Below are 20,064 nucleotides of genomic sequence, written 5' to 3'. Positions count from 1 at the left end.
CCATGAAGACGTCTTCGTTTAAATCACCATTTAAATAAGCTGATACCACATCGACATGATTAACCACCAGTTGGTACTTCGCTGCTAAAGCCAACAACAATCGAATGGTCGAATGTCGTACAACAGGTGCGTAAGTCTCGGTGTAATCAATGTTGCGCCTTTGGGAGCACCCCTGAGCTACCAATCTCGCTTTGTACTTTTCGATACGACCACATGGTTTTCGCTTCTTGGTGAACACCCACCTACAACCAATGACGTTTTTATGTTTTGGTCGGTCCACCAACACCCACGTATTATTTTTAATAAGCGAATCGAACTCTATTTGCATAGCTTCCTCCCAATATTCACGTTCTGGCGAAGACAAAGCTTCTTCTACAGTTTCAGGACTCTCAGCAATGTAATTTAAAACCTCTACCTCATTATACCGTCTTTTTGGTCTACCAACAGTACCTGTTCGTAATAATTTTGGTCTTCCTCGACCTCTTTTTCGCGTAACTACCGGGTCGTTTTCTTCATCTAAAGAATACCCCTCATCATCATCATCGCCATTGTCTTCAAGTTGCTCTTCAACAACACTTTCATTCTGAATTTCACCGCACTTGCCATCATCCGATGGAGATGACTCTTTTATTTCATGGTAGAAAGGTACTTCTTCACTAACGTCTTCTTGTATTAAAATTGGTTCAAAAGACGATTCAAAAAATATACAATCACGAGCTATAACAATGCTTCGCTTGTTTTGATTATAAAGTCTATAGCCTTTAGCACTTCCGGCATAGCCAACAAATTTTAGTTTAGTGCCTTTTGTATCGAATTTGCCACCCTTATATGGCCCTTTCTTTAAAGCCACCACGTCACAGCCAAAAATTTTAAAATGTGACACCGAAGGTTTCCTGTTATACCACACTTGATAAGGAGTTAAGTTTTTCAACACTTTAGTTATAGTTCTATTTCTCAAGTACACCGATGTATTAATGGCTTCTCCCCACAAATATTGAGGCAATGTCGAACTTTCGAGTAAACAACGCGCCATTTCCACTAATGTTCTGTTCGCTCTCTCAGCCACGCCATTTTGTTGTGGCGAATAGCTAACTGAAGTTTGGTGAACAATACCCCTTTCACTAAAATACCGCTTAAACATCATATTGGCAAACTCTTTACCATTATCACTTCTAACAGTTTTTATTTTTCGGCCTATCTGTGTCTCCGCAGTCACAGCAAAATGTTTAAATGCATCAAAAGCATCAGATTTATTTTTCAAAAAATACACTGTCATATAACGGGAGAAATCATCAATAAATGTAATGAAATATGACGCTCCCCCCAACGATTTAACCCGCATGGGACCACAAAGATCTGTATGAATCAAGTCCAGCACGTTTTCCGATAATACCCTACCATATGCATTGTAAGGCAAGCTACGAATTTTGCAAACAGCACAAGTTACACACTGATAATTATGAACGCCACTTATATTCAAACCTCGTACCAGATTTTTGTTTGACAGGATTCGCAAATCATTTATATTTACATGTCCGAATCTTTTATGCCACTTTTCTAACATTTTATTTTCAATTAAGGCATTTAACTTTTCAACCGGTTTTCTAATTGTCATTTTAACAACAAATACACCACCGACTAACTTTGCTTTTAACATGCTTTCTCCTTCTTTTGTTTCCATTAATGCGTTATTTTCCGAAAATTTTATTGAATGACCGTATTCTATGGCTTTGCCAATTGAGAAAAAATTTGATTTTAGTTCAGGAACATACCACACATTATGTAAAATTATGTTCATAAATTCCGTTTTTAAGCTCACCGTACCTATACCTTTCGCATAAATTGTTTTTCCCGTTGCAAGCACTATTTCTTGCCTTCTGGGCTCAATTGAGTTGAAAAAACTTTGTTTCATACACATGTGCGAACTAGCACCACTGTCTAAAATCCACATGTCACTATCATTTTTTCGCTCTTCAAACAAACAACATGCCTTTTCATTTCTTTTTTCTTTAGGCATTGGCACTTTACATTGGGCACGTATATGTCCCTTTTTGCCACATTTAAAACACACAATTTTTTGTCGACTTTTGGACTTGGCCAAAAACACCTTTTCATCAGGAGTTGAACACTTTTCATTTTGGCGTATTTCGCTTTCCAAAATTTTTGACACCAACGCATCGAATTTCGGCAAGGTATCCCGGCTTTCAATAGCCACTACAAAACTTTCCATCTCATCAGGGAGACTACAGAGAAGCAAAATTGAGATGAAATCGTCTGGCACCACAATTCCTATTTCTCTAAGATCCTCAACAATTGAACGAAACTCATTTACACGCGCTGCGAACTTGTCTTGCATGGAAATTTTGAAGTGTATTAACTTTTTAAATAGAGCAACCTTACGCGCGGCACTATCTGTGCAATAAATTGAATTTAGGACCCGCCACGCTTCCTTTGAAGTTGCACAACTTTTTACGTGTATTAATTCACTAGATTTTACGCACAATGTAATTGTTGCCAATGCTTTCTGGTCACTTTTTACCCAGAGAGCCCTTGCAATCTCTTCGTCCGGCTTTTCGCCAACCACATATTCCCACAAATCTAATGTTACTAACAGGCTTTTTACCTGTACCGACCACGTCGCGTAATTGTCCTGGGAAAGTTTTTCAATATTTGCGATTGCACTCATTTTTCCGTATCAACGCGATACCCAAAAAAGAAACAAAATCAATTGCCCACGTGATCTGGGCCCATAACCAATGTAAGGTTATTTTACCTTTATATAACACATCCGGGAACAAAGGAAACGCACGTTTAAACTGCTCGGTTGCTTTATTTCAACTAACTGTACATATTAAAACTAAGAATAACGCCTGAACCAAAATGTTCATGGCCAACTATGATTCTTACAAATCATGGCCTGCTATGATTCTTACAATCATTGTTTGCTGTAATTCTTATAATCATGGGTTGCTATGATTCTTACACGATTTTTTTCGAAGAAGAATATATTTAAATTTTTGCGCAGTGATGCCTTTAGTTAGAATATATGCTTCCATTTCGTTAGGGGGCAGACACTTTAACTCTGCATATTTATTTTCTATCTGTTGACAATAAATTTTGCCTTAGTGTCAATATGTTTGGTGCGTAGTGAGTGGGAGTTGTTCTGTGCCATCCAGATAGCGCATTTATTGCCGGAATACAAAAAGAAGCAGAGATCATCTTGAGGTATAAGTTCGCCTTTTAATCTTCTCAGCCAAATAAGCTTCTAGATAGCAGCAACTACAGACAACAACTCTGCCTCCGTTGATAATATATTTTCTTTTCATCTCCCAAGCAGTAGGTTCAGATTGTAAGTAAAAGCATATCGGGTAAACGAACACCTGTCATCTACATATATATCCAGCCCTGATTGGGCTGATGCTGATTACATCGGAGTAACCAATATCATGACCTTGTCTATGCCAACGTTCAGACACCACATTACCCGCTTAACAGACTCCCAATATGGCTTGGGGATTTATAGCGTATCCGGTTAACACGTGAACACTGTAACAAATGTATATGTATCGAGTCTGGTTATCTGCACAGCAAACAACAACCACCCCTTTGTGCGCATGTATGGCGTTTTAACCATCTGATCTTTGCCGTCGTCTCCTTCCGATAAAAACATTGGTCCAGATCGCTTCTCACACGCCTCTGAGCGTGAGGAACGTCGAAACAGCTATTATAATTCTAATGCTATTAGAAATCTTAAAGATTCATACCTGACGATTGGAACAAAGGTTCAGTGTAATCTAAGCCCTCACGTTGGCCAAACTTCTTGGCTATTAGTATAGTTTTTCTAGAAATTGAATACCATTCTCATCCCGTTTTGTTTTGAAAGTATTGCTTTTCGGTCAGGAGGTAAGTCAACTAGCACTCAAGTCCTATTAACCATCAGCGACTCAAATTCACTTTTCATACTTTTCATCCAATCATTTGAACTATCACCTGTTGCAGCTTTTTTAAACGATTCGGTATCAGAAACTACTTGGATAGCATAAAGGATATACATCCCTAGAGAGTGGAATACAAAACTGCTTTTCTAAAAATTCTGTCTAAAAAGTTTAAATTTTAGACGAAAATTGATTTTTTTTTTTTTAATTTTGAAACTTTGAGTTACAGGGGTCGGCACTCGGATTGTGGCCAATTAAAAAACTCATAAATTTAGTTTGAAAAATTTCTTTTACTCAATTCAAAGTAAAAAAATGTGTGTAAAGAATACAAAATTATAAATCAATTTACTTTAGCTCGATATGACCACCTTTTGCCTTGGCTATGGCTTTGAGACTGTCCAGAAACGAATCGCAAGCTGCCCGAATGTGACTTGCAGACATTTTGGCCCACTCGCGGACAATGGCTTTTTTCAGCGCCACGAGACTGGTGAATCTTTTGGTTCGGACCTTGCTCTCCGAAATAGCCTAAAGAGAATAATCCATCGGATTCTCATCTGGTGAATTTGAGAGCCAATGTGTGAACGTTATGAAGTTCGGAACATTGTTTTTTAACCATTCTTGGTTCACACGAGCTTTATGTGACGGTGCCGAGTCGTGTTGGAACGTCCATGGTGTGCCACCGAAATGTTCATCTGCCCACGGTTTCAAAGCAACCTCCAGAAAACTTTCCCGATAATATTTCCCATTTACCTTGACTCAGGCTCTGCGGTTATTAACTGTACGGGTGCTGCCTCCTGCTGGCCAATCGACGACTCAAATTCTCGTATGAACGGTCAGTCAGATAAACCCTATCGTTTTGGGAGTTTACGAATTGCTCAATTTAAAAAATTTTCTCGTTAGAAAACACAATGTTCAGAAATTTACCGCTTTCGGCTAAGCGAAGCAACTCTTTCGCTCTCTCAAGACTGATTCGTTGCTGCTTTGGTGTGAGATCATGCGCCTTTTGTATTTTGGATCTTGTAAGGCTTGACTTTGAGATAATTTTTCAGTATGCGGCGGATACTACGGTCAGATATTTTCAGTTCTTTCGCCATTTGATTGGCACTTCGTCGGGGATTTCGCTCAAGTGGCTTCTTCACTTTTTGAACCATTTCACGTGACGTTGCAGTCTTTTGATGACCATGTCCATGACGTTTCCCGACTGCTAGCAGTATCATTGTAACGAGTAATGGTGCGATAAACAAAAACTTTATTTACATTAAGGTGCTCGAGCTCACGAATAATCGCTGGTTGTGATTTTCCAGCCAAATATAATGCAATCGCACTATTACGTTTGAAATCCATTACTGATTTTCTTTTCTCGCGTTTACTCTCGGCAAAATGCGTTCCGCCTTTGTAAACAATACTCTGGACTGTCATTTAGCCAACTAACAAACAGCTGATGCCCGTGCAAATCGCACCGTTCGACAATCATATTTGACACTTGTGAACTTGACAGCTGCTGTATTAAAACATACAAGCAATGGAGAGCGTAAAGGTCAAAATAAGGATTTCTATTACCCGAAATCATTTCTTTATTTAGTGAAAAAGTTATTCAAAAACAAAATTGGTCACCTTGTAAATGTATGAACAACTTTTTCATGCTAGGAATATACTCAGAAGTTTGCCGCTGCCTGCTGAGAGGCGACGGCCGTTTGAAAAACTTTCCATCATTCGGAAATATCACGTGGACGGTGAGCTACGGCCCGTGAGCCTACTGGTAGTCACGTACACGGCGGCCGTTATATATTATTCTAAATTTAGTTTAAATAATCAAGCCACATAATTCATTTTAGGATTATGATTTCAGTTGATTTCTGTTAATGTTTCTTTCTTCCTCCATACCTTGTATGCATTACGCAATTTTGAGCTACATAAAAATAGCCGCATCATATCAAGGATTCAAGCACGCTTTGCCACGCACAGGCACAGTCGGTTTCGGCGGTCGCTTTGTATTGCTTAAACAAAGCCAAACACACAATGTTGAGTTTTGAGCCGTTCAATTTATTTCTCTTTTATATCTTCATATGTATTTATATTGCTTTCTAATAATTTCATAATTTTAATATACTTATCGACGGCAAAATGGAGCTACGTAATTCTATACATCGCACACCACAACACAACACAAGTTGTTTGAGAGAATACAAAAAAGTACCAAGGAAACAATGGAAATCGCATTGTTATTTGCTTTCGAAATTTTACGCTTCATGAGCAAATCCTTTTTGGGCAGCTGACTCCACATTTTCTAATTGCATATAATTTCATAAAAAATATGCAATACTTTGCTCAGAATTGAATACAATGGTGGTTGAAATAATTACACGTGTAGTGATGCGCGTCATGACTACCGAATATACATATGTACATTTTATGAGTTTACATGGAAAGGACTTAATCCATCTCATTTTCATATCTTATTCAATGTGAGCACTTATATTTACAGGGTGTTGAAAAAGGATGCAAAATATTTAAGCAGGTAACACAGTATGGACCAAAATAGGGAAACAAGTCTTAATAAACATGGGTGCATAAACTAGTGGTTTTGGAGGCATACCAAGTTATTCCTTTCCGAATCACATTATTTCTTTCCAATCACCTGTTTATTTGTTATGAACAAACAAACAAAATAAAGTTGCATAAGATGTTAAAGCGGCCTGCTTCCATTTCCAACCAAGTACTATAGCTTTGTCTGCGGAATATTTACCCTCTTTAAAGCGGCTCTTCAAAACTGCTTAGAGGACTACTATAGATTTCAAATATCCGTAAGAAAATGAATCTAGACAATTTAAGGGGTTACATACGTCCATCATTTTTTTACAGATTATTATTCTTCATAGTTTTAGGCGTATTTCTGTGGAAGTCCATTGTAAAAATTCCCCATAGATACAAAGTTATGGTAGAAAATGTAACTGCCTGACGAGAGTTTGATGCGCACAGGTATCTGTCCTTCGTTTGAGGCAGCTGGCCGTTACTTTCAGATCCTTTCAGCCTGTCGGTTCTTTGGTTAATCTAAAATATGTATAGGGACATCTATAAAACTGTATGAGAGTATGTGTTGGGTGTGTAGGGTCGAATGTTAATGATAGTCTTAATTTGAAAATTTGGAAGATTGCACCCAAATGTAGTCCAGGTAGTTTAAGAGTAGTTGAAAAAGCTACCAATGTTGCTGTATCCACTTTTAATGACGGAGCAGAGAGTTTATTAAGAATGGAAAGATTACTAGGAATAACCATTGGGTATGAGGGGTACCACTATTGTCTCGGATAAAATTCGAGCCGGCTAAAACAAGCACGAATCAAGGCTATGAAAGCAACAAAAGATACCAAAACATCTCGTCGACTGGAAAAAAATAAACAACAACAATTGCTTATTGATCAGAAGGTCATACCATATGAAGCTGGAATGGGAGATTAGACGTAAGTTAACAAAAAAAAAAAAATTAAAAAAATATTTAAAGTTCTTGCTTTAAATGCGCGCGACCTCGAGCGAAATGCATTTGAAAGTTTAAACTCGTTTTTCTCGAAACTAGTTTTTCCAATTGAGTAGTCGAGCCCTCTCCCGCATGACCAAACTGACACTTTACAAGACGCTCATCATACCCGTGTTGCTTTATGGCACAGAGGCATGGGTAGTGTCACAATGCGATGCAGCTGCTCTTGGGGTGTTCGAGAGAAAAGTTCTTCGTAAGATCTTCGGTCCTGTGCGCGTTGGCGAAGACTACCGTTCAAGAATGAACCACGAGCTGTATGAGCTCTACGCCGACATTGACGTAGTTCAACGCATCGCCATCCAACGCCTACGTTGGCTAGGGCATGTCGTGCGTATGGATGAAGAAGCTCCAGCCAAGAAGGTGTTCGAGGGCGAAGTCCAAGGGAGCCGACGCAGAGGAAGACCATTGCTCCGGTGGAAACCCTATGCTCGCTTGGTGTACAGAATTGGAGAAGGCGCGCGCGGAGCAGAGGCGCCTGGAGAGAGCTAGTGAGGTCGGCCGTAAATCGGTAACGGGTTGTTATGGCCACCTAAGTAAGTAAGCAAGTTTTTCCGGCACGGCCTTCATAATAACTCATACAGTTTTTAATATTTTTTGATGCGGTTTTTTTTTAAATATTCGAAAGTGTTTTCTCTATAGTCTGTCGAGCCGGATTTTTGATATTTTTATTAAAAAATTTTATAAATATAATTAAAGTGTGACATAAGACGAAAATGCAGACTTTTTTTTAAATGCCGTAAATTGCAAAATTTTTCAAAATTCAAAAATTCCGCTCGACAACTATGACTACAACTTTATTTTAAAAGATTTTTTTTTTACTTTTTACAGATCCATTAGGAGAAATGATGCAGACCGTGGAGTGACTTTTTTTATTGCACTTTGGGTCACGTGATTTTTTATATACTAATTTTTGTAAAGAAAAATTAAAATAAATTTTTTTTATAAAGTTTAAGTACCAATAAACAATGTATAAAATTGTTTTATATTTATTTGTATTGTTGTCCCTTCTTAAAACAGTTTTTCTTTTAGCGCTTTTTTGGCGCTGCTGGACGTCTGTAACCCCTTAAATAAGGCCATCTCGCAGATTTCTACATTACAGCGATGTCCCTCGATGACCTTAAAAAGCCTTTATAAAAATTGATAGAATGGCAAGAAGAATGTGATTATCACTTCATACAGACAAGACGAGGGCAATGGATAAGCAGTGCAGAACATCGGCCAAAGTGTTAAATAGGTTTATACATTTTTGAAATTGTTCAGAATTCAAATATCTCGGCGTCAAAATCGACAATAAAAACAACATAACGACAGAAATTGAACGAAGAATACTTGCCGCAAACCGATGCCACTTTGCGTTACAAAGACACCTAGAATGTCGAATTCTTGGAAGACCAGCGAAAATACAATTTATCTTACTCTTATCGTACCAGTACTTATATACGCTAGTGAAACTTTGGCACTAAATAAGGCCGCTGAGAAAAAATCATTGCTTTTTTGCGGAAAACGGCATTTGGAGAATCCGATTCAATCATTAGCATAAAAGACTGTATAATCACACAGGTGTTGTTACATCAATAAAGCTTAACCATTTACAATGAGTTGGTCGCATTATAAAGGCAGACGAAGCATATCCACCGAGGAATATCCTACTGGATATGTGCAGCAGAAATAGAGGCAAGGGAAGACCAAAACTCCGATGGTTGGATGGCGTAGATCGGGACGCTGAACTATTTGGTATATTTTATTGGAGAGCTCAAGGGAGGAATAAATCGAACAAATGTTGCAGTAAGCCAGAACCCGGACTCGTTCTTGTCCGAACCCGGTTCTTGAGCTAACGATGATGATGATGATCTTGCAGTCCATATATTGATTCGCCCCGTCCTACCCATCACAAGACGATCGATTGTGCTCTACAGAAAATTTAGGTAAACAACGTCTGTTAATCGGTTTGGCAAAACAATAGGACCTATAAAATGAGAAAAAATTGTCTGATGTCCAGATTTCAACCGAGCATGGGAATTTTCGTTAGCTGAAACATGCGTGAAAATTACGAACTCCTTTTTCGAATTGCTTTTCTCGCAATAATATCGCATTCATTCTGCCCTACAACAGTTCTATCAAATTTTCGTGTTCTCTTCTCAGCATATTCTTTCCTCAAACTTTTCCAAAACCCCCAAACCTTTTCTACCCTCTATAAAGAGTGAGGGCGATCGTTTTTCTGCGACTTTTAATTTATCTGTGTACGAAGCCATTAATTGTTACAATGGAAGTGAATCGTTCTATTTTATCATATTCAATACAGGACCGCCCTAAGACGGGATCAAACAATTTTGAGCAAAAAATTCAATCATAAATTATTGAATAAATACATAAACTTTTATCAAAATTTCATATGAAACTCCTAATTGTGCAGGTTGAGGAGTGGAAGCTCGTTATCAATCTCCGAAAACAAAAAAAAAAAATCGTACAATGTATCGCTCTTACGCCCAAAAATCCACAGAACGTCGTGGTGGCAAAAAGATAACGACTTGCATTGCTGATAATTTAATTGCGGCTTTTGCCAAGAGGTGTCTTTTTAAGTCGTCAAAGGCTATTGCAGCTGAAATCAACAACGTAATATCAGCTCGCGAAGTTCCTCTGTTGAAAGAAGCAAATTTATGGAAAACGAAAAGTTTTGCTCAACAGCACAAGTCATGGTGTGGACCAGAGGGCATGAAAAATGGTAGAAAATACCTTAGAGCAATTATTGTAAAAAAAATCTATTTCGAAATGATGCTGGGGGAAATGTCAGACACCCTAGAGGACAAGAGCTCTCACCGTGGTGCACAAAAAAAAACAGTTCATCACGGCGGTGACATAATGATTTTGCGATGTTTCTCTTCGTATGGAGTAGGACCAAGAAAAACATTGTTAAGGACTGGCACATGCCGATATCCAAGAAGTATTCATTCACTTAAACACAATATTGTTTGCACTATTGCTGAAATATGAACCAAAACTATCGGAGGGATAGTCAACTGAATGAAGTATAATAATATTCCACTGAATTCAAAAGATTTGGTTTTCTGATAAAACGAAAATGAATTGGAAATTTTAATAGGTAAGTGCTTTTTACAAAATTTTTGAAAAGAAGCAATCAATGGCGCACCTTTCCCTTGACTAGAGCGAATCCTTAAAAAACGGATGGAGTTTTAAAACAATATACCTTAAGTCAATAGCTGCATTCATTTGTTCTACGCACTAATTAGCTTCCACACCTGTTGCTTCTTTTTTGCAAAACACTCAACTACGAATTAACTGCGACTTTGGTAATTAGAAAAAAAAAACAAGTAAACAAAAAAAATAATTATAATTACACTTACCTGAATTTCTGATCGCTATCAAAATGACTTTCTTAAAAACTCACACATACTGAAACACAAAACATTTGCCAATAAGCCGCTTTAATAAGCATTTGCATTAAGTGGCAGATAAAAGACGTCAATCAGTTGACAAACGATTTAATCTTATAATTACACAAGTCAAACCGTAGGAAGAATTTTCTATTGTGATTGTATCAACCGCGTGAAAAATTATAACATAGTTGAGAACCTTTTTGTGAACTAAAGGATAAATCTTGAAGCGCCGAACCGGAACACAGGACGAGCACAAGTCAAACTGAATCTCCGCTATTGAAATGGTATCCTTTGAATTCGAACCAATTCAGTAGTGGGTATATACGAAAAGTGCATGCGCCCAATGATATAATACATGTGAAAAGCGTACTTGTACATAAATATGCACATACATAAGCGAAAACAACAATAAAAGTACAGAATGCTCTTCTGATTGCAAAGTTTGCCTCTTTGATATGGCTTTGGCGGAGCATTTTTAAGAAGCCGCGTATTGGTGGTGTTTGATAGAGCAGACAATTGTTGCTTTTTTCACATTGGTACATACAGATTTCCTTCATTACGAGTACCGTTTTACGTTAGGGTTGACAATATATTCTAACGAACTTATTGCCATACATTAAACCATAGAAATCTTTAGGGAGTTTTGAAGTTGAGTGCTGAAAGTCCTCACATAGGTACAATTTAATCACAATACATCATACATCACTCTATGTACATACATACTCGTATACATATGTACAACAACAACAGGTCAATTACAATCTAATTTAGACGAAATCTAGTAGGTTTAAAATTTATTTTGTGCCACTTCGTTTGCATACCTTTTTTTGTTAATATTTGAGTGTGCGATTGGTAAGTCGAGAAAAAAGTAGAAAAATGGCGAACCATAGAAAATTCGTGAATGTGGTAAAGCTAAAAGTTTTTAATTTTGTGTCATGAAAGCTACACTCTTCGCGAATTTAGTGCTTAAGTTAGATTTGGTATGGTTATAATTTTCTTTAAACTTATTTCAACTTCCAAGCAGCAAAAATAATGCTTTAAGGGGTTAGGGTTAGTCAGAATTTTCAAAAAAAAATTTTTTTTGCATTTTCTTAAAGTAATATGTCTTAAAAATAGTGTGTGAAAATTTTAAGTGAATCCCACAAATACTTCTCGAGTTATTCAACAATTAACAAAGGGCGCCGGCGCTCCGAAACAGATAGCAAAACTTTAAATGCGTTTTTCTCAAATCTATGTTTTGTGAACTGGTGATTACTGTAACTTAAAAACCGCTTGGTAGATTTCAATAAAATTTATACGGCTTTTGAAAAACATAAAAAGCTCGTGCCTGATCGAAAGGTTTTTTTTTCAAAAATTTCGATTTTTTTAAACAATTAATTGTCAGTTTTTTTCTCGAAAATCTGAAAAATATTTCCTGAAAGCTTCAATCAGGCACAAGATTAAATATTAATAAAATATCATATATATATTAAATAATCAATTAATTGCTTAAGTATTGTCCAGCGTGGGCAATACCTCTTGAGATTATTTTTAACAAATCTTTATCTAAGGGCACTTTCTTAAATGAATGGAAATTCCAATTTCCGTTTAAATTCATTATTAAGGACAAAATTTATTTTGCGGTTAAGTCTTTAATTAACCCAAACCAACAAGGTTTTGTAACTGGCTGTTCTACAGCTACTAATCTTGCTATTTTTAGCGAATGCTGTATGTGATCGTTTTCCAAAGGACTCCAAGTCGATTGCGTTTACTCTTACTTCTCTAAGATATTTGAGGAAGAGTCGCACGAGATTCTAGTAAACAAGTTAGCTTGCTTGGGCTTTCACTTCACCTTTCTGCAAAGGCTTAAGTCATATTTGACGGTCAGAAGGTGCGTGGTAAAAATCGATGGAGTTTTATCGAACCACTTTGTTGCTACGTGAGGTGTCCCCCAAGGGACATTTTTATCACTGACGTAAGCAAATGTTTTACTTCTTCTAATTTCTTGCTATTTGCGAATGATTTATCATAAAATTTTTCTCATCTGTTAAGAACTCAGTGGATGTTCAGCAACTGCAACTCGATTTATACAATCTTCATCATTGGTGCATGAGGACGCGTCTGTCATTGAATATTATATTAAAAAAATGCCTTCATTTGAAATTTTCGAGGTGCCAGTACATTTTCAAGACATCCTACATCATTTGCAATAATTTACTACAACTTACTATTCGCTTCTAGACTTCATTCGTTGCAATACATCTGAAATTTCTGACCCGTATACCTACAAACTGCTGTTTACGGATCTTGTTCGTTCTCACTTAGGGTACGACCAACTTTCGAATAATAGAATAGAACGCTTCAAAAAAAAATTCTCAAGCAGGCATTACCTACGATATGAAGACACTGCCCCATCCTAAGGCCTATTAATTTAGAATTATAGAAAAGAGAAGGGCAGTCCATTCACTATCGTTTATTTTCGGTGTTATTAATGGTATTGTCGACTCTCCAGTTCTACTGGAGCGAATAAGCTTTAAGAGGTTATACACCTTGTGTTGGACTAAAAAAAAATTTTTTTATGGCATATTCTACTCGTAAAAGCACATCATCTTAAAGATATAAATTCAAAAAATCATAAAGAGCACTATATAGAACGAAAGTTACAGACCGTGGAAGTGCACAAATTATCCATAAATGAAGTGCACGCAAAACTTTAGACGCGATTATCTCGAAGTCGTGTTTTTTGAAAATTACCGTCTCGGTGATCATTATTTATCAAAAACTATTTGACCGATTTGTATAAACTTTTTTTTTAATTATTCGAAGTTACAACCTCGTGAATCTGAACGGTTCACTTTTTGTAAATATTTGCATAGTTCGCTGGAATTAATTTTTTTTTAATTTTTCAACCCATCAAAAATAAATTTTTTGGTGCAAAGCGGTTTTCATATCGAGAAAAAATTTTTTTGGGTAAATATAACCGTTCAACCGATCTTTAAGAACAAAATATCGCAAAATTCGTGGCCATTTTTTGGTGGAAATAATCGTCCCAATGAGTCGAAATTTCAAAGGTTGGTAAAAAATTTCAAGAAACTGGTTCCGTTGAGGATAGAAAAAGGGCTGACAGACTAAAAACGTTCTGTTGAAAATATTGATGCTGTAGCGCAAAGTGTTGTTGAACAACCTTCAACATCGATACCGCGACGTTCTCAACAATTAGGCATTACAGAATCCACTGTTTGTCGGATTTCACCTATAGACGTGCATTTTTCACATGTAATTGTTATATTATATATAAAATTGTCTTCTGTCGCCGTCTATCTTCCTATTTAATATTTTCCATAAATGTTTTATTGGAACACCCAAAAAAAGGGTGTAATATTGTGGGTATTGATTTCTTCAGTTGCCATCAAACGGGTTTCGTACGAGTTGTAAGGTGTGATTTGGGTCGTTATCAAGTTAAAACTTAATGATTATATATATATACATATATATTGGGTAATCGAAAAAGTCTTTTCGTATTTTGTCAATAGATGTCGTTGGAGTCATCTATCTCCAGTGCTACCAATCATATTGTGTCATATCATATGGTGTTAGAAAGGTGACTTTTTAAGCTTCATTTAACCAAAAAAAAATTAAATTCAGAGAAGTTGAAAAAAAGTTATAGCTGTTCAAAAATGAGTAAAATAATGAAGAAATTCACTATATTTTGAAATTTTTGTATAAAAAAGGGAAGAACGCCACGCAAGCCACCAATGAAATTTGTAAAGTTTACGGAGACGATGCTGTGTCAGTTCGTGTAGCATAAAAATGGTTCGCTCGCTTCCGTTCTGGAAATTTCGATGTGAAAGATGCACCTTGCTCCGGGCGACCTATCGTTGAAAAAGTCGATGAAATTATGGAAAATATTGACCAGGACCGTCACATAAGCTGCCATGACATCGCCAAGGCACTAAACATTCATCATCAAACGGTTTTGAACCATTTAAAAAAAGGCTGGTTACAAAAAGAAGCTCGATATTTGGGTACTACATGAATTGTCTGTGAAAAATTTGATGGACCGAATTAACATCTGCGATTCTTTGCTGAAACGAAATGAAATCGAACCATTTCTGAAGCGAATGGTAAAAGGAGACGAAAATTGGATCAAATACGACAATAATGTGCGAAAAAGATCATGGTGCAAGGGTGGTGAAGCTCAACAAATGGTCGCAAAGCCAGGATTGACGCCTCGAAAGGTTATGCTGTGGGTTTGGTGGGATTGGAAAGGAATCATCCACTATGAGCTGCTCCAGCCTGCTCGAACGATTGATTCTACACTTTACTGTCAACAACTGATAAGATTGAAGCAAGCAATCGAAAAAAACGGCCAGAACTGATCAGCAAAAAGGGCGTCGTCTTCCATCAGGACAACGCTAGGCCACACACATCTTTGATCACTCGGCAAAAACTGGAGAGCTTGGCTGGGAAGTTTTGATGCATCCACCATATAGCCCTGACCTTGCACCATCGGACTACCATTTGTTTCGGTCAATGCAGAACTCCCTTAATGGAGTAAAGTTGGCTTCAAGAGAAGCCTGTGAAAATTACTTGCCGCAGTTTTTCGCCGAGAAACCACAAAAGTTTTACACTGATAGAATAATGTCTCTAGAAGAAAAATGGCAAAAGGTGGTCGACCAAAATGGTACATATTTGGTTTAATAAAGTTCATTATAAATATAAAAAAAAATGATTTGAAGTTTGATTAGAAATACGAAAAGACTTTTTCGACTACACAATATATAAATATATATTTGGCGCGTACACCCTTTTTCGGTGTTTGGCCGAGCTCCTCCTCCTATTTATGGTGTGCGTCTTGATGTTGTTCCACAAATGGAGGGACCTACAGTTTCAAGCCGACTCCGAACGGCAGATATTTTTATGAGGAGCTTTTTCATGGCAGAAATACACTCGGAGGTTTGCCATTGCCTGCCGAGGGGCGACCGCTATTAGAAAAATGTTTTTTCTTAATTTTGATGTTTCACCGACATTCGAACCAACGTTCTCTCTGTGAATTCCGAATGGTAATCACCAACCAACCCATTCGGCTACGGCGGCCGCTAACTTAATGATTGCTCGTGGCGTATTTTACTCTTCATGGGAAAGTATTACAATTTCATGCATATTTTTGAATATAAATCCATCCATTCATTATCCTACTTACTCGGTGTAGGAGTTCAATGACAAATCCAGAAAAACACACCCTTGTACCCGTTATACCACTCCGCCATGCTTAACTGTACAACTATGATAATATGGCGGATGTAAGCACATATTTCCTGGTTTTTTATTCCAACTCAATATTTCAAATTAAATTTGCCGATTTATATGGATTATTCTTTAATCCTTAGTAAAATAATAGAAAAAGTTGTTTCTAATAGATGCCGCCCCTCGGCGCGCAATGGCAAGTGTATTTTTGCCCCGGCTCCATCTACCTACCCAGAACTGGCTTCTTGTTATAGAAGCAATAGATACCATATAAGTTTCAAACTTTTTGCAACATTTTGAACAATCATCTAATTTCCATTAAAATTTTACACATTTTATTCAGAATTTTTAGAAAATTTTTCAATATTCCGTTTTGCATCCGATTTGATTCTAATGAAGAGCAAGTTTGAAGTGGATCTAAATATTCGTTTATTTCTGATCATAACATATATGTATGTAAGCAAGTCCATCTTTTTTAAAACACAATCAAATTATCCTTGAATTTGCGAATCATAATCGAGGGATCCTCTTGGTTTTGCAAAACCCTTGTACGGTGCACGCATTACAAAGCCTTGCATTCCATGCACAGACGCAACAACAAAATACAAACGAAGATATTTGCAATATTCGCAAAGTGTGCAACAGCATAACCCAAATATACAAGTATTTTCAGGCTGTGAATTGTAGCAGGACGAATGCAACCCTCTGCCAGTCGTTTGTTGTTATTCTTTTATTGCAACTTTGCGGCGTGCAATGTGTGTACTCTCGCATTCCTGCATATTTCAGTATACGAGAAGGTTTCTCGCATTTCACTATGTTGTGCAGTGGTGCTAGACATAGAAAGAGAATCCCCCTAATGTTAATATAAAAATACTAGTAACCTAATAATCAATCTATCATTTCTGTATTTTTCAGTAAAAGGAAGATATTCGAATAATATTTTTGTAAATACACAAGACCGATAACTCTTTCCCGCCGGAAATCTTGGCAGAAAGTCAATAACAAATCTCCGTGTACGAAATTCATCGCTTTACACTTGAAGAACATTGGGAAATATTACAAACTTATTTCCAAAGTCAACGTTGTGTAGCCCAAACAGTGCGTTTGAAAAGAAATTAAAATAAAATGTTCCAAGGGGGAGCATTTTTTACTTCGGCGGCTATGTTAACAAGCAGATCTATAATATGGCTCGTGATCATCGAGAAATACCAATGTATCTGCAGAGAGTAATAGTTTGGAGCGGATTTTGCAGCGGAGACATCATTGGCCCATTTTTCTTTGAAAATGCTGCTGGAAACGGTATTTCAGTCAACAGGGAGCAAATAATCCATTACCGCATGTGCCGATTTCCCGTAACAACACTTATGGCGAGAGAAACTTTTGTAGGATCATTCGTTTCAATTTCGTCCGAATAGACACAAACGCTCCGGCTCTGAAAGTATTCGATGGTGTACCAGCTGATGGTAGCAGAGGAAGAAGAAGGGGCTCCTCTGTGAGGGACTTGACTTGAAAGAAGCGACTGGCGTGCTTTTTTATACTCAGTCAAAACCGCATAGCAGTTATTGTGCCAATTAAGAAGAAGAAGAAAGCGAATAGTCGCCTGTTTTTTCGGTAAACCTGGGCATGCCGTACCTATACCACTCTGAGTGGTACACAACCATTTGCTTCCCAGAAGTTTTCGGAGAATTCAGGAAAAGTAACCGCTGAAAAAAAATCATCCTTCACCAAGGCAATGAGAATTCTCACGTATCTGCTGAAACAAGAGAGTTTTTGAGCACTCAAAAGATCGAATTAATGGATCATGGGGCTTACAGCTCTGATTTGGCACCTAATGATTTCTTTTTGTTCCCGAGCATCAAAAATAAAATGCGAGGCCAACGCTTTTCAACGCCAGAAGAAGCTTCTTTGGTGGTATCTACTTCTGAGTAGCGCAAGAGTGCTTTTAAAATGGTTCAAGCGAATGCAGAAGTGTTTTGACTTCCAAGGAGAGTATTTTGAAAAGCAATAAAGCCGGTGTTGTGTTTACGGTGTTTTCGTTATTAAAAGGCAATCCTCGTAGTTTTAAAAAGGAATGTAAAAGGATGAGGTTGGAGGGCGGAAGCAACCTTGTCGAATGGAATTGCACAAATATTTCTCGAGGTGCGTTCATGTAACAGTCGGTGTTAAAGTTTAAATTTAAGGGATTCGCTAAATTAAAAGTTTAGATGAATGTTCCTAATATTTTCTAGGCACCTCCTTCCAAGCCAACTGATTTGTGTATGTAGGTATCTGAAGAAACCAACTAACTTATGCGTATATATGCATGTACATATATTCGAATCCTTCCGTCCAGCGTACATATTTGGTATCGATTCGAATTTCGCTTTATCGGAAATTCCCATTTGAATAAAACCGACGAGGTATTAAAATTAGTTGGCGGAATTGATACGTTTTTTCTTATAAACTATCGTTTTATTAATAAATATTCCAAATAAAGATATGTAAATATAAAGGGCAAGTATTGGGACCGCCGTAACTGAATGGTTTAGTGAATGACTACAATTCGGTAGGGCTTGGGTTCAAGACCTAGTATGGGCATGAACACTCTTGGTTGCTTGCCAACTCTTCACCGTGATGTACAGTGAATGTCGTGGCTTTTTTGTAACGCCTTCATAGATGGTGATTAGTTCAATTTTTTTAAGTATCACAATTTTTTTGTGTTCCATCCAAAAAGGCCTACTTTGTACTGTACACCATTGTGTAATGAGAGTTTATGTTACTTTGAATATATAGGACGCTCTTTTAGACATGACGGCATTGTGCGAAAAAGGGACAGAGTTAACTGGCCGAGTAATCATAATTTGGCACCACTAATATGCGCAAGTCCAAGATTAACACAACCATCTGTGTAGTATCGATGCTTGCATAAAAAAATTTGAAATGGGTGGTTAAAGATTCGTGCAAAGCATTATTTTGCTCTTCCCTTACATAATATCAACAATATAAATCAACAAAAGTGGAAGGGTTGAAGTGAAGAACTTTCTCAGTTATATATGTAAGTTATACACATTCATACATTTGTGCATATCCCTACATACAGTGGCTCACATAAGTATTTTGCATGTGTTATTTGTGGTTTTCTTTTCAGACTATTAAAATTAAATAATACAATAATAATTTAATAAAAATTGAAAAGATATGATATTTTTAATATAAACTTAAAAAAGCGTAAAAAAATCAGAGCTCTTTGTTCACAAAAGTATTTCGTTTTGACTAAGACGGGTGCATAAAAATCGTTTTAATATTTCTAATGGTAACAATTCATTTCGGAACGAGCCGCCAAGACTATGGGTATAGTTTCTATCAACTCTTTACAAAATCCGGCCCATTTCTCTAGTAAGACAGCTGTGAAATCACTTTTAGACTAAATTTCGTGTTGCTCCATTTAACTTCGAATAGACCCGGGGATTTTTTAAAGATTTTATGCCATCAGGACTTTGGAGAGGTGTTGAAAAGTATTCACATTCGAACATCATGAGCTCTATATTTGGGATCGTTGTCGTGAAAATAAAAACTCGTTCGTTGACATTCCCATATCTTCTGCATTGGAATGTAAATTTTCCTTAAAATTGAACAAATAAAAATGTTCATCTTCCGTTGTATCTATAAAAACTAGTTTTCCAACTCTCTAAGTTGGAAATTAACAGTGGTTTTAGTGCTTTTGATTCGCCGTTCTTCATTTGACGTCCGCCCTATCGAACGACGACTATCCGATCTAAACAAAATGCATGCTTGCTTTCGCCACTAAAAATTATGGTTTTCCAAAACTTAAAACTTCTTGTTTAGCTTTTCCATATTTATTTTTCATATAAGCCGCTTTTTCCGTGCTACGTGACCTTGCAGTGTTGCCGCGTCTTCGTTAAAAAATGTTGCCCAAAGCAAGCCAAAAATGTATTCATATGTATCTATATTTTTTTAAGAGTTTTTAAAAAAATTT

General features: G+C 37.0%; 1 protein-coding gene across 3 annotated transcripts in view; it reads right to left on the bottom strand.

The window, feature by feature from the left end:
• Positions 1-20,064, bottom strand: part of LOC129246000 (axin) — a 66,496-nt gene that overhangs the window by 21,760 nt on the left and 24,672 nt on the right. The window lies entirely within an intron of this gene.

The sequence above is a fragment of the Anastrepha obliqua genome, chromosome 1, assembly GCF_027943255.1.
Source record: "Anastrepha obliqua isolate idAnaObli1 chromosome 1, idAnaObli1_1.0, whole genome shotgun sequence".
Taxonomy (NCBI): Eukaryota; Metazoa; Arthropoda; class Insecta; order Diptera; family Tephritidae; genus Anastrepha; species Anastrepha obliqua.
This window is presented reverse-complemented; position numbering and strand designations above follow the sequence as displayed.